The sequence below is a fragment of the Agelaius phoeniceus genome, chromosome Z (genome assembly GCF_051311805.1).
Source record: "Agelaius phoeniceus isolate bAgePho1 chromosome Z, bAgePho1.hap1, whole genome shotgun sequence".
In the NCBI taxonomy this organism is placed as follows: Eukaryota; Metazoa; Chordata; class Aves; order Passeriformes; family Icteridae; genus Agelaius; species Agelaius phoeniceus.
In genome coordinates, this window is record NC_135303.1 from 95,030,426 (window position 1) to 95,043,643 (window position 13,218).

At 47.7% G+C, this 13,218-nt stretch overlaps 1 long non-coding RNA gene across 1 annotated transcript; it reads left to right on the forward strand.

The window, feature by feature from the left end:
• Positions 1-5,775: 5,775 nt before the first annotated feature.
• Positions 5,776-12,476, forward strand: LOC143692132 (uncharacterized). The gene is made up of 3 exons (XR_013180001.1): positions 5,776-8,642; positions 9,441-9,638; positions 12,380-12,476. It is a non-coding gene; the product is annotated as an uncharacterized LOC143692132 (long non-coding RNA).
• The last annotated feature ends 742 nt before the right edge of the window (positions 12,477-13,218 follow it).

The following is a 13,218-nucleotide window of genomic DNA, read 5'->3' on the forward strand; positions in this document are numbered from 1 at the left end:
AACACCGGCGCGGTCCCGGCGGGATATTCTCTTGCGTTTCAGGTGTACCCGGCGCGGGCTGTAGGGTCAGCGGCGCTGCGGGCGGGCGTATTTTGGCGGGTTTCTGACCGGCATCTGAGTAACCGCCTCTCTCGGCTGGGGGGGGAAGGGGGGGAGACCTTTCTCGGCCGCCATCATGGGAGCGGCGCGTCGCCAATGTCGAGGAGTTTGTTTGACCTTCTCAAAATGGCGGCCAAAAGCGCGGGAAAATCGCGGACCCGGGAGTCTGCCGCCCTGTGGCCAGAGCGCGGTACTGCAGCCCCCCGAGCCAGCGCCCTGCCCCTCGCCGCTGGCTGCCGGGGGCGGGGCAAGGACGCGGCTGCCGAGCGAGGCAAGGGCGAGGGGCGGGAGCGAGGGGCGGGCGGAAGCGAGGGGCGGGCGGGGCGGGCTCGGTAAATGGCCGGGAGGGGTGAAAGACGTTCAGGAGTGCAAAAGGGACACGATGGCTGAGAAGAATGGCCGGGGGGGGGGGCGGCCCGGCGGGGCCGCTTTCGGCGGGCGGCGGAGGCGCGGTCGCAGCGCTCCGCGGGCCGGGGGCAGCGAGCGGGGGCGGGCGAACGCCGTCGGAACGGGGCTGCACCCCCCCCCCTGAGCCCGCGCACGCGCCTCTCCAGGCGGCGGAAGCGACGGCGGGCCGGAAAATCCCGGCGGGGCGGCGGCGCTGCCCCCCCTTTGTGCCGCCAGCTTTGCAAGGTAAGACCGCCCGCCCCGCCCCGTCCCGCCGCCCTCCGGTGTCTGTAAGCAGACAGACTCCCTCTGGCTTCCCACTTCTCCGTGCTGGAGAGTGGGAGAAAGGTCCGTGCTGCTTGCCGTGTCCTCGGTGGGCAGAGAGCTCTGACCTTGCCTTGGATGGGCTGCTGAGGATTGGATCCATGGGGATGTGCTTGAATGCATTTAGTGACCTTTACAGATTTCTTTCCCTGCTTTTTTCAGTTCACAGAATCATGGAAGAATTCAGGTTGCAAGGGGCTCTAAAGATCACCTCATTCCAAGGCTGCTGCCGCCGTGGGCAGGGACGTGCTTCCATCGAGCAGCTTGCTCAGAGCCTCATTGCAGAGCACCGAGGGGCCTTGAACACTTGCAGCGATGGGGCGGCAGCCCCAGGACCTCTGAGCAACCTGTGCCCTGTGCCAGCCAGGTGCCAGAGGAGGAAGGAAGCCCTTCCCACCTGGAGCAGAGGCTGCGTAGCCTTGTGTCACCGAGCGTGTGAGACAGAAAGGCCCTTCCTTTCTGGAGGGGTAACAACACTCAAAGCTCTTTCTCGGGACAAGCAGAGCAATGGAAGGCCAAAGGAGCCTTCAGTTCTTCCAGCAGCTTTGGGAACAACTTGAAGGAGGAAAAGCAGAGCCAATCTCTGAGAAGGGACGTGCGAGCTCTGGCGAGGACGGCTGCTCCCCCTGGCCTTGGTGTGGGACCTCCTGAGCTGCCATTCCTGTGGTGGGAGTGTTTCTCCTCTCCTCCAGCCAAGCCAGAGACCGCCTAGGGAAGGAGCAGGTAAGGTTGAAGCACTGAGATCTCCCAGGTAAGAAGTGACACGGCAAGAGGAAATGGCCTCAACTTGCAGCAGGGAGGGCTTAGATTGGATTGGAGGGAAAATTTCTTCACTGAAAGGGTGCTCAGGCATAGGAGCAGGCTGCCCAGGGAAGTCCCCATGCCTGGAGACATGTCAAGGATGTCAAGATGTGGTGTTTAGAGACCTGATTTGGGGGGCAGCAGCTGGGCTGGATGTCCTTAGAAGGCTTTTCCAACCGCAAGGATCCTATGGTTCTGGAAAGCCTTGACCCCTCTGGCTCTAGCACAGCACCTGGATGCTGACAAAATGAGGCTGGTCATAGAGCCTGGAGGTCCCTGTGCCACAGGGAGAGGACAAGCCGGTGTCACCTGCAGGGAGGGTCTCGTCCCCAGAGAGCAGCCAGTGACTGCGTCCCTGCCCGGGGCTCTGGGTGCACCCTTGGGGGGGGGACTCACCTGCCCTCCTTGCTGCTCTCATCCTTATCCCATATGGATTTAGCAGCAATCTTCTGTCTTTTCTTTCAAACTGTCCTTGGGAGAGTTCCAAGAGAGGGTCATTAGTTATTTCAAAGCCTACATCTTTTACCTATTGGCACTGAAGAGAAAAGACACAAACCTGCTTTGCATCCTTCTGCCTGGAAGTCCTTGTGACACGGGGAAGGGAGGAAGGGGCTGGCCGGGGTCAGCCTCTGCTGAGCCTCAGCTCTGGCTGCTCCTGCTCACAGGGTAAAGCCAAAAGCTGTCGTGATCAAAAACGCAGGCCACCCTTCTGACCTGAGTCACAGGGGCCGTTTCTTCTGAATGACTCAAGATGGGAAATCATTCTTGGAGCTTCAGAAGAAAAAAACCCCAAAACCGTAGGTACATTTGTAAGAGTGTGTATGTACGTCCATTTCCTTGCAGGCAGCAGGGTGAGAAAGGGTGTTTATTTGAGGGCCCCCCCACACAGGGCTTTTCAGAAGCACAGCAGAGGCATTCCCATGTCTTCCTCACACAAGGTCCACTGCACTCACAGGAATGCCATTGAACTTTGCTTTTCTCTAACCCAGGTGTCACTCATAATAATGCCCACAGCCTTGGAATCAGGATGAAGGTGGAGCCTGAAGGAGCCAGGCACACTCAGGAGAGGGCAAGTAGCTGACTTGCTGGGATTTGGCCCACATAACTCTGAACTCATACTTTGGTTTTGGTTTTCTTTATTGTAGCTGACCGAGAGGCTAACAGGCGATCACGGGGCCCTCCGAGGCAGACTCATTTCAGGTGCAACGTGGATTCACATCGCCGATCATCCAAAAGATAAGTCTGGGTCACGGCCTGGAGAAGGGAGAGCAGCGGGTTGGGAGTTCCTGGGACAGATTGAAAAATTAGCAGAGGGAAAAGCAATCTTGTCCTAGGGGCCTCTTAGGACAGCTAAAGGGAGAGACTCCACATTTGATGGCAGCGTGCAGGCGGGCAGGGCAGAGCAGTTCCGGTCCACGTCGTGTTGTCGGGTGTACCGTGTTACCTACTGTGTCTTTGGGGTCCCTTTTGCCTTTTCCCCTCGAGGCCCTCACCACAAGCATAATGTGTCGTGTTTAACGTCCCCCCGTTGGTCACGTTCTGTGTCACGGGTGTCTGCACATGTTTGTGCCGGAGCTGCTCTGCCCTGCCGCAGAGGCTGCTGCAACAGGACAAGGCTCAGGGACTTGCAGTTTGTGGGGTGTGGCCGGACTCTAGATGATATTCCTAGATAGACAGAAGATGTTTGGAGCTGTGAAGATATCCTGCAGCCCTTTGACGTTTGTCCTCGCTTTCTTTCAGACGCAGAAGGATAAAATCCAGGGCAAAATCCATCCACCCATCCCGAGTGAGGAGGTTCCCCCGAGCAGGTCAGTCACTGTTTGTCTCTGCAGGGAGAGTGTCAAGTGTGACTCTGTTACAGCTCTGTTCTTTTTCTTTTTAGGAAGTAAAGCTGGACATCAGCAGGCAAGGTGAGGTGGGCAAGGTGAGCATTGAGTAGCGTACAGGAGCAGTTGTTATTGCTCCAGTCTCACTTTGCGGTGCAGCTCTAAGCATCCGTTCCTGTTTCTGCGCTTCAGGCAATCCACTCGGAGTAGGCCAAGCCCCAGTCACCAACCGGCCGACGCGCTGGGTTTGCCGCTCTCCCGAGCCCTGGGGAAGAATCCCGGGACTCGGCGATGAAGCCTCTGCCTTTTCTGTTTAAAGGTGTCACCAGGGCAGCCTTCAGCAATGGCCGAGGAGTTGCGGTGAGTCAGGGAAGTAGGGAGGAGGAGCGAGGCTCCGCTCAGGTTTCAGCAGCGCCACATCCCCTCGTCTCCTCTTAGCCCAGGCGTGCCCCACGACGATGGCGTCAGCCTCCGAGTGCGGCTGAAGCGTGCGGCCCCAGGAGCCGGGCATTCTTGGGAAAAGAGTGAGTGGCAGAATTGTTGGGTTTTGGCCAATGTGCTGCTGAGGTTATGCATTGATATTTTGTTTTCTTTATTGGAGCAGACGAAGAAACAACAGGAAGTTGTTGAACAAGAGTGCCAGCAGGACCTTCCCAGCTGTCGAGGCAGCCTTCCTTTGCACCTGATACAGACTGGCATCGCCAGATGTCTGAGAGATAAGTAGAGGGCTACGACCCGCAGAGGGGATGAAAGCAGGGTGCTGGTTTGGGAAATACTGGGATGGGTTTTTGAGTCCACTTTGGAGGTGGGGGGGTGTCCATGAAGTGGCCCCTTAGGCCCCATAAAAGCAAAGTCTCACTTTTGATCCCAGTGCTGAGGTGCGCAGGGCAGAGCGGTCCCAGTGTGTATCATGTCCCTTGTCTATTGTGCCTTGTGTGTTGTTTGGGTATCTCATGTCTCTTACCTTAGCCTTTTCAGGGTCCTGTCAGAAACCTTGGCATTGTTCTTATCCTCTGTGATCTCTGCATTTCTTGGCCCGGCATCCATGCCCTACAACCTTTGCCTGGGGAGCTCAGACATGTATCAGAATTGCATCTCTCTTTGGAAGCATCCGGTCAGATGTCTTTTCAGGTCTTGTTCTGAGCTGTACGGACAGCTATGCCCTGCTAGGATCCATTATGGCAGATTAGAGCTTGAAACAATGTGAGGACAGGTAGAGGCTTCTGACTGTAGGATTCTCGGGCATCCATCTCTTCAGTTTATGGAATAAATCATTCAGTTAGCATCTTGTTCCTTCAGTGTTTTCTGAGCCACGTCAGCTTGCCATCAGTCTCACCTCGGTCGTCTCATTTGGCATGCTCTCGGTGCTCGCAGTTATCCCTTTTGCCAAGAGATTTCTGTCTGTGTTGTGTCTCCATTGTTTGTGGTGTCCTGTCTGTCCCGTGTCACGGGTGTCAGCACACACATTTGTGCTGGAGCTGCTCTGCCCTCCTGCGTAGCCTGGTGCAGTAGGAGAAGTCCCTGGGAGTTTGTAATGTGGGGTGTAGTTGGACTCTAGATGGGATTTGTAGATGGACACAAGATGTCTGGAGCTCCTAAGTTGTCTCTGTTTCTCTGCGAGCCTCTCAGGGACCCTGGGCCAGTCCCGAGTCGGCAGACACCGGGGTTGGGAGCCCCGACACGGCCGAGAGCGGGGAGACACTGTCTGTGCCCCGAGGGTGCTGAGGGCACCTGGGCTGGGGGGAGACACTCTCTGTGTGTGCCCCGAGGGTGCTGAGGGCACCTGGGCTGGGGGGAGACACTCTCTGTGCCCCGAGGGTGCTGAGGGCACCTGGGCTGGGCCCCTGTGCAGCACAAGAGACACCAGAGACATCGGTAGATGATAAAGGGCCGACTCTTAGCAGGGGTTAATCCAAGGTTTTATTAGGATCCCAAAGGAGCTCCTGCACCTCAGGGGCCTCCTGCCAAGCCCCAGGGAGATGTGCCAAGGTCACGTTTAAAGGGAGGTGGAAACTGAAAGTAGATAACATTTTACCAACCATTAAGTGACCCTAAGGGATGGATGCTGGGGGACAGACATACAGGACAGTGTATGGGGCAAGGCTCGGGGGGCTGACCCCTGGCCTCTGGCTAATCACTGGACGACTTGGACCGAAACTTCTGCATGGAGGGGATGGGAGGCTGAGTGATTGACAGAGAGCCAGGGTGGGGGTTTGGGGATGATCTCATCCTGTGAGAGGGATAACACAGGTAGAAGGAGGGGGGTACAGTTTGGGATAAACGATTTGGGAAAAATATGGGGATACAAAACAAAACTACTTCAAAGTATTATAAAGTATAGAAATGCACTACAACAGCTATGAAATAGATTTTGTGTTTACTCAAGCTTCTAAAGTCAGTCCACGTTAGGAAATGCGTAAGGCAGGAGTAAGAGTAGCCCACTTACTGAAATGCAGTGACTGAGAGAGCAATGACTCTGTCCAGGCTCCTGATTTCCGAGTCCTCCATTAGAGCCTGCTTTCCTTTCACAGTTCTGTCCTCCGTGGTGATGCTGCATTGTTGTGGCAAATAAAGCCTCTGGTATTGCAGAGCTGTGAGCAGCCACTTAGACCAAGAACAAAGCTTTAATCTTCACGTTTTGATAGTCATCCTCTGCAGTGCTGCATTTTGGGAATAGAGAACGGGTTTGTGCTATTTTTAGGTGCATGGAATTACAGTAACATAAATGTCTTCTTTTCAATTTAATGTGCTGTTAGCTAGTGGTTGGTTTGATAGTTCTGTGCTTGCTACAAATCTCTGTGTGTTCGGGGGTGAGCAGTAAGAACATGGAGTTTGGCACAAGCGTGAAGGAAATTAATGTGGGTTTTTTTACTTGATAAAGGAGAAAAAGTGTGTTGATCAATAAGCAGCAAGTCAAATCCAAAACAGAAGAGTGCTCTATGCTATGTAAGTGTTTATTCCAGGTGATGCAGTCACAGACAAACAAATTGAATAGTTATTGGCAATGTAATGTTGAAAATTTTGGGAATATATCCAGTCAATTCCTAAAATATTGCTGCAGTTTAAATGTTGTGAGGGACATGATCAGCAGACTGTTTCTTTTTAATTCTTGTTTGTCTGAAAACCTGTAAGAATCAGGATTTTTCTGTGATATTCTCGGTTCATGCAGAGTTCATTGATTCAAAGGTACATGGCATGCAGAGTCCTGCAAGGCCTGAGAAACAGCTGCATCACACCTGGTGGATGTCCAAGAGTCTGCACAAACAGCAGGGATGAACTTTAGGATGAACTTGCAATTGATGAGCTCTGTTGTTCTGTCAGCTCAAGAGAGCACACACCCCCCTCCTTTCCAAGGATGAACATTTAATATGGCTCACAAAGTGTGCTTGCTTTTAATTTTCTGTGCCATTACCCATTCCAGCATGCTGCTTGTCCAGATCTGTTGGAGGTGAGCAGCTCCCAGCGTGAAAGGCTGATTTCTCAGATTCTCAAACTGCCTGGGGCTCAATGGCAGGACACCCCAAATTCACTTGAGAATGTATCTGAGGTTGTCCAAATGCTTCCTGCACTCGGGCAGGTTTGGTGCTGTGACTGCTTCCCTGGGGAACCCGTTCCTCAGGAGAAGTTAAATGGCTTGCTAGGGTTTTCACAGTCAGCATTGAGCTTTAATGCAGGTTTGATAATGCCCAGTACAGCATAATAGCCACAGGAGCATTATTCTGCATCAGAGCAAAGACATTGCTGGATTTGTGGAGAGATCCAGAATAAAGGGAATTTATTGTCCCAAAGGGAATTCTGAGCGATACCATAATGTAAATAGAACATAGGAATGCTAATAAAGAATGAAGTGAACATTGCTTTCAGTTAATAATCATTGTGAACACAATATTTATACTCCACATATTGTGTTTTCTCATGCAGTGGTCTTTAAACCAGAGAGATAATAGCTGTTGATCTAAGAGTTATTATACTTTAATTAGGAATGATTCTTCTCTAGAGCTTTTACTTGTCTTTGTTCTAAGAGCCAAAGTTGTTGAACTTTTTAGTCAAGACAGAAACCAGTTGTCAAAGTTGAGAAAGAAAAATGGAAAGAGAAAAATAATGCCTTTTACTCTTAGTTCTCTTTTTTTTCTTGCAATATTGGTAGAGAATATTCATGGAAAATACTTAGGCTTTTTATTTATTTTCCTGGAAATAGAAGACAGGTGCCTTGTTTTTTGTTACAGTAAAATAATATACTCTTATGTAGCTATGACACTTCATTTTGTGGCTTGTTACTGTTAAACAGTGCCAGGATTCTGATGGCAGTCATGTAGGCTAAATAGTTATATCTGAAATTTTTTTATTGCTAAATAATTCATGGTCCTTCTCCTTTTTGTTTGCCTCCTTTTAGACTGACTATTTGAGAGTTCTGAGCAGCCGTGTGAAGGCTGCTCCTGTTTTACTCAAAGTGTGGTATTCGCATTCTCTGAACAAAGAGAGATTTAATTCTCTCTCCCAGGACTTTTCCTGGGGAAGGCAGTGAGAAACCTCAGAGAAGAAGAGAAAACAATTCTTATCTCTACTTGCTGCTCCTGTTTGGAACATGTGGAATGTGTCATGGAGATGGTTTGCCAGAAGTGGTTTGTGAGCTGGACACCAGCGAGGGTTGTTTGGACTGATTGGCCAATTGGGTCAAAGCTGTGTTGTGACTGTCTGCAGAGAGTCATGTGTTTTTCTTTAGTAGTATTTGGTATCTCTTTAGTGTAGTTTTAATATGGTATTAGTGTAATATAGTACAGCTTAATAAAGCTTAATAAAGGATTTGTTCAGCCTTCTGGAATCATGGAGTCAGAGCACATCATTCCCCGGATGGGGATCGCTCATCTACGACACAAAGCGCGGATTTTTACACCTTGTCGAGCTGGCATCTCTTGCTGACGCCCAATTCTTGCCCTTCTACAGAGGAGCTCAAGGAGAAGCTGCAGCAGTATGTTGACGAGGTGAATGCCCACGAGCCAGGTTTCATCAAGGCTGTCCGGCACAGCAGGCAGGAGGGGCTGATCCGCTCCCGAGTCAGCGGCTGGAGAGCAGCCACAGCGCCGGTCGTCGCTCTCTTCGATGCCCACGTGGAATTCAACGTGGGTTGGTGTGTGCCCCTTCCATTCTCTCACCCAGGGACCTTTGCCAAGCACTGGTGGTAAATTACTGACTGGCATTTAGAGGGTGAGTTAGAATTTTGAGCTTTTTAATGAAAATTCAGACATAATCATGGACACAAGCAGGAAAAATGTGTTTGTGCTGTGTAATATGATCTAGATACATTTTCATGGTTTGAGTAATCTGCTGGTCTAATTACAAGGTAGTTAAATCATATTAGAAAACTGCACATTAAAAATCTCCTCCAGTAATGTAGCCCTTTGCCCATGAGGGTGAATGTATCTTCTTTTCATTAAAAAAGATTATGTTTCTTTTACATTCTGCAGTGTAAACAAAGAAGCGTTTTTTTGGTTATTTTGGCCAATCTGCAAAAGTAAACATAACTAAAATAATGTATTTTACCGTGTTCAGTCTGGATTTAATATCTCCCTTGCTCCTTAAGTAAAAGTGAGGTAAAAAGGCAAGAGCTTCTGTCTCTAGGATAGATCTATTATTAACTCTGCTCCTGATGTCCTTGGTAGTGTTGCGAGCCTGAAGTTGTCATTACTGGGTAGCAAGGGTATAAATGCTCTATGATATGCAGATACTCATTTCTTCCATCCACCAGCTCAAATCAAGGTTAACAACAGAGCCTCTTAGAGAATATGTTGCAGTGTATTATTTTGGGGCAGAAAGGGCTCTGAATGGGTAACAGCTTTAGACTTTGCTCCTTCTGAAAAATACAGCATTAGCTGCTATATTGTTTATTTGGTGGTGGACTAAATACTCTTTAAGGGCTCCTTCCAAACCAAACTACTCCATGATTTCCATCAGTGCTATGCTTGCAGTGGTGTAATCTTAACAGTGTATTTCTTTTTTTTTTAGGGCTGAACCAGTGCTCACCAGGATAAAAGAAAACAGGAAAAGAGTAATTTCTCCATCATTCGATAACATTAAGTATGATAATTTTGAAATAGAGGAGTATCCCCTCTCAGCACAAGGCTTTGACTGGGAGCTGTGGTGCAGGTATCTGAACCCTCCTAAGTCCTGGTGGAAACTGGAGAACACAACTGCTCCAATAAGGTAATAAATAACTAAATTACAGTGTCTAAAAGCTCTCCTGGGTGTGACAGGGGGCAAGTGGGCTCAGCTGTGTGATAGGTTTTACTGACTGTAAACTTCAAATACTTAAATGTCCTTGATGCCTACACAGTCATCAAGAAAACTCCTGTTTTCAGTAGATGTTTTTAAAGGAAACTTTTGTTTTCAGTAGATCTTTTTAAACAGGTTTCCTGCCCAAGTGGAATGGTAGGCAGGGCTGCTCTGCAGCACTCTGTTCTCCAAATGTCTTGCCTGCTAATTTAGTGCTTACAGGCCAGAAATGGAATTTTCTTTGCAGTTACATTGCATAAGCAGAGCTGACCTGACAGCTGTGTTCTTTATAGTGTTGTCACATAGGTGCACAGCTGTGCTGTGTCCCAGGAGTTAATGTCTGGTCAGTGACACTGTGAGCAAAGGCTGCATTGGGTCCTTGCTTTGGGACAGTCTGGGTCTGCACTTTGTTCCCATGTCCAGAGTGTTGTCAGACTGGTACAGAACAATCCCTTTGTCTCAGGGAGGGGAGTAGTACCCTCTGAACCCACTGAGCAGCTCTGCTGAGAGTACAGGCCTTGCTTGTAGACACACATTCATTCCAAGGAGGGCACTGGTACCTGTGCTCCAGCTCCCTGCAGAAAGGAAGTGTGAATGCTGTTCTTACCTCCTGAAAGCAGAACCTCAAACAGCACTGGCAGCTGTTTTTCATCCAGCAGCTATCTTGGCAGGCAGGCACTTTTCTCAGGTTCTGTCAGTTTAACACCCTCTGAACTGCACTGACCTATGAACAGAACCTAGAATTGGAAAGCAGGAGATAAAAATTAACAGGTTTGCCAAAGACAAACGTGAAAAGGGGTTAATTTCCACAGCATTAGAAATAGTTATTGCTGTTAATGAACTCTGTTGACACTATAAAAATGTTCCTGTGAAGACAGGTTGAGAGAGTTTGGGTTGTCCAGCCTGGAGAAGAAAAGGCTCCAGGGAGGTTTACAGCACCTTCCAGTACCTAAATGGTGATTCCAAGAAAACTGGTAAGGGACAGAAGTAGGTAGTGATAGGGCAAGAGGGAACAGCTCTAAACTGACAGAAGGCAGGGTTATGTTAGATATTGAGATGAAATTCTCTCTGTGAGTGTGGTGAGGCACTGGAACAGGTTGCCAGGGAGGTTATGGATGTCCATTCATGGAGGTGTTCAAAGCCAGGCTGAATGGGGCTCTGAGCAACCTCATCTGTTTGAAGATGTACCTGCTCATGGCTGGGGTTTGGAATGAGATGATCTTTCAAGTCCTTTCCAGCCCAAGCCATTCTATGATCCTGTGATTAATTATACAGAGTAACCATTATGATTTTTAAAAATAAAAGTAGTGAAACACCAAGTAATGACTTTTCCATTTTACCGCTAAACTCTGTTCCACATGAGGACTGGGCAGTGCATGTACTTTATGAATTTCAGGTTTGTCCCCTAACTCTTTCCCTGGCACATTTTTTAATTCAGTGCAATATGCTGCATGTGTGTGTTGGATAATTAAAACAAGCACACCAACAAACAAAGCCATGTGTCTTGATGGATGGTTTCTATCTGCCTCCATTATTCTTTTAGAATTATAGCAAAGGGAAGCAGGTGCACTGAGAAACACTTAAAAACAACAACAAAGGCAAAAGTACCTTATCATAAATGAAGCATAAGTTTTGTATTGATGTTAACTGCTATTTTCTTCATTAATAAATACATCAAAGATGGTCTTTCATTGTTATAAAACGGGTACTATAGCACTTGGAGGCATTAATACATAGATTTCTGTAGAACTGTAGAATTTGTGATTAAGACAGCCTATGATCTGTTTGAAAGCAGATGTGTCCACTAGCTGTAGCTTGAGTGTTCTCCATAAAAGCAGGGTGATTTCTCCTGTACTGCTAATTAATATCTTGTCATTACCAGAGTGCCAGCATAATAATCTGAAAAGACATATTTATTTCTTGCAAATGTGGATTATAAGGTAGGAGAAAAATGAAAAGGCTAAATGACTCTGTATCCTTCTCTACTCATAAGGTGAAATTGTACCCTCTGTGGCTGAACTCTTACCTGACTAAAATTGGCTCTGTATAGTAAAAATTGGTTGGTTCCCACCATGACATAGGTAGAGTTTACTGATCCAGTAAAGCTATGTGATTTGTTTAGGTTTGGCTCAGGATAATGGACTAATGTTATGCTGGTAAAGGCAGGCTTTGCTTGATTCTGTATTAAAAAAATGTATCTGGATGGTCCTATTCAAGAAATAATCTCTTTCTTTAGGTAAGCTTACAGACACAAGTTTTTAGCTCTAGCTGAACCTGGCTTCTGGCTAAACACACAGAACTGCACATCATTTGCAATTGTCACAGGCAAGAGCCTTGAGGACTTAGCAAGGACAGAGGCTACACTGGCTGGTGCCCCAGAAACAAAACTGGGGCACCTGGATCTCACACTACTAGCACTGAAATCCTTACTGCTCTGGTGAATATTTATGTCCAATAATTTGACTCTAATTTCCTTCAATGGTGCTCATTTCACTTTAGAATTAGGAATGTCAGAAGGCAAGGCTCAATAAAGCTCTTTGAGAAATACTTTCTTAAGAATCTGTTTTGCTGCATCATTTTACGTAGCAATGATAAATACAATCTGTGCCTGAAAAATAAAATTCTTCATAATTTATCTGCTAATTTTGGTTGCTGATGATTTATTCTTCCAGAAGTCCTGCACTGCTTGGATGCTTCATAGTGGACAGAGAATACTTCCAAGAGATTGGATTGCTGGATGAAGGCATGGAAGTATATGGAGGAGAGAATGTGGAGCTTGGAATCAGGGTAAGGAAGGCAAACAATTAGCCCATACTGGTGGCTTACATTTAAAATATAGCTTACTTCTTATTGCAGAGGGGGAAAGCAGTCCAAACCATGGATGATGGCATGGAAAGGAGATCCACAGCTCTGCAGACATGTACATTTATTTGAGGAGAGAGGAGGGAAAAAAGAGCAATAGCTCTCTTCACAGAACTTAATCTGGGACAAGGGTAGATGTGTAGAATTTGGGATTGTTCTTTCAACAGAGTTTTGCAGAGTTGATAGCTAAATTTCCCTGCTTACCTGTGGTCCCAGACTCAGTAAGAACAGTTTCTCACAGGTGTGATGAGAAAAACCTTTCTAGATTACTTGGTTTATTTAAATTAGCAAAATCACTGTGGAGCAAAGTAGAATATAGGGGCATTTATGCTGCCTTCCAGACAGAAGGGAATTAAGGTATTCATAATGTGAATATATTGTGAGTGCATATATTTTCTTTTTCCATTGTACACTCTTCACCTGTTTACTATAATGCAGTATTGTGTGTGATTTGTGTACTTCTTTCTGTATCTCTTCACAGTTTAACACCTTTCTGTTCTCTTTGAGAATCTCTCAGGTTTTTGATAAGGGTGGAATTCCTAGGTAGATAATGGTAGTGAAAAATGGGGTGGTGTGTTATAAAAATAAATTGTGAGCCCTGCTAGGAAAGGTAAGGGAGAGGTAACATTGTGTTTTGAGCCTTTTAGCT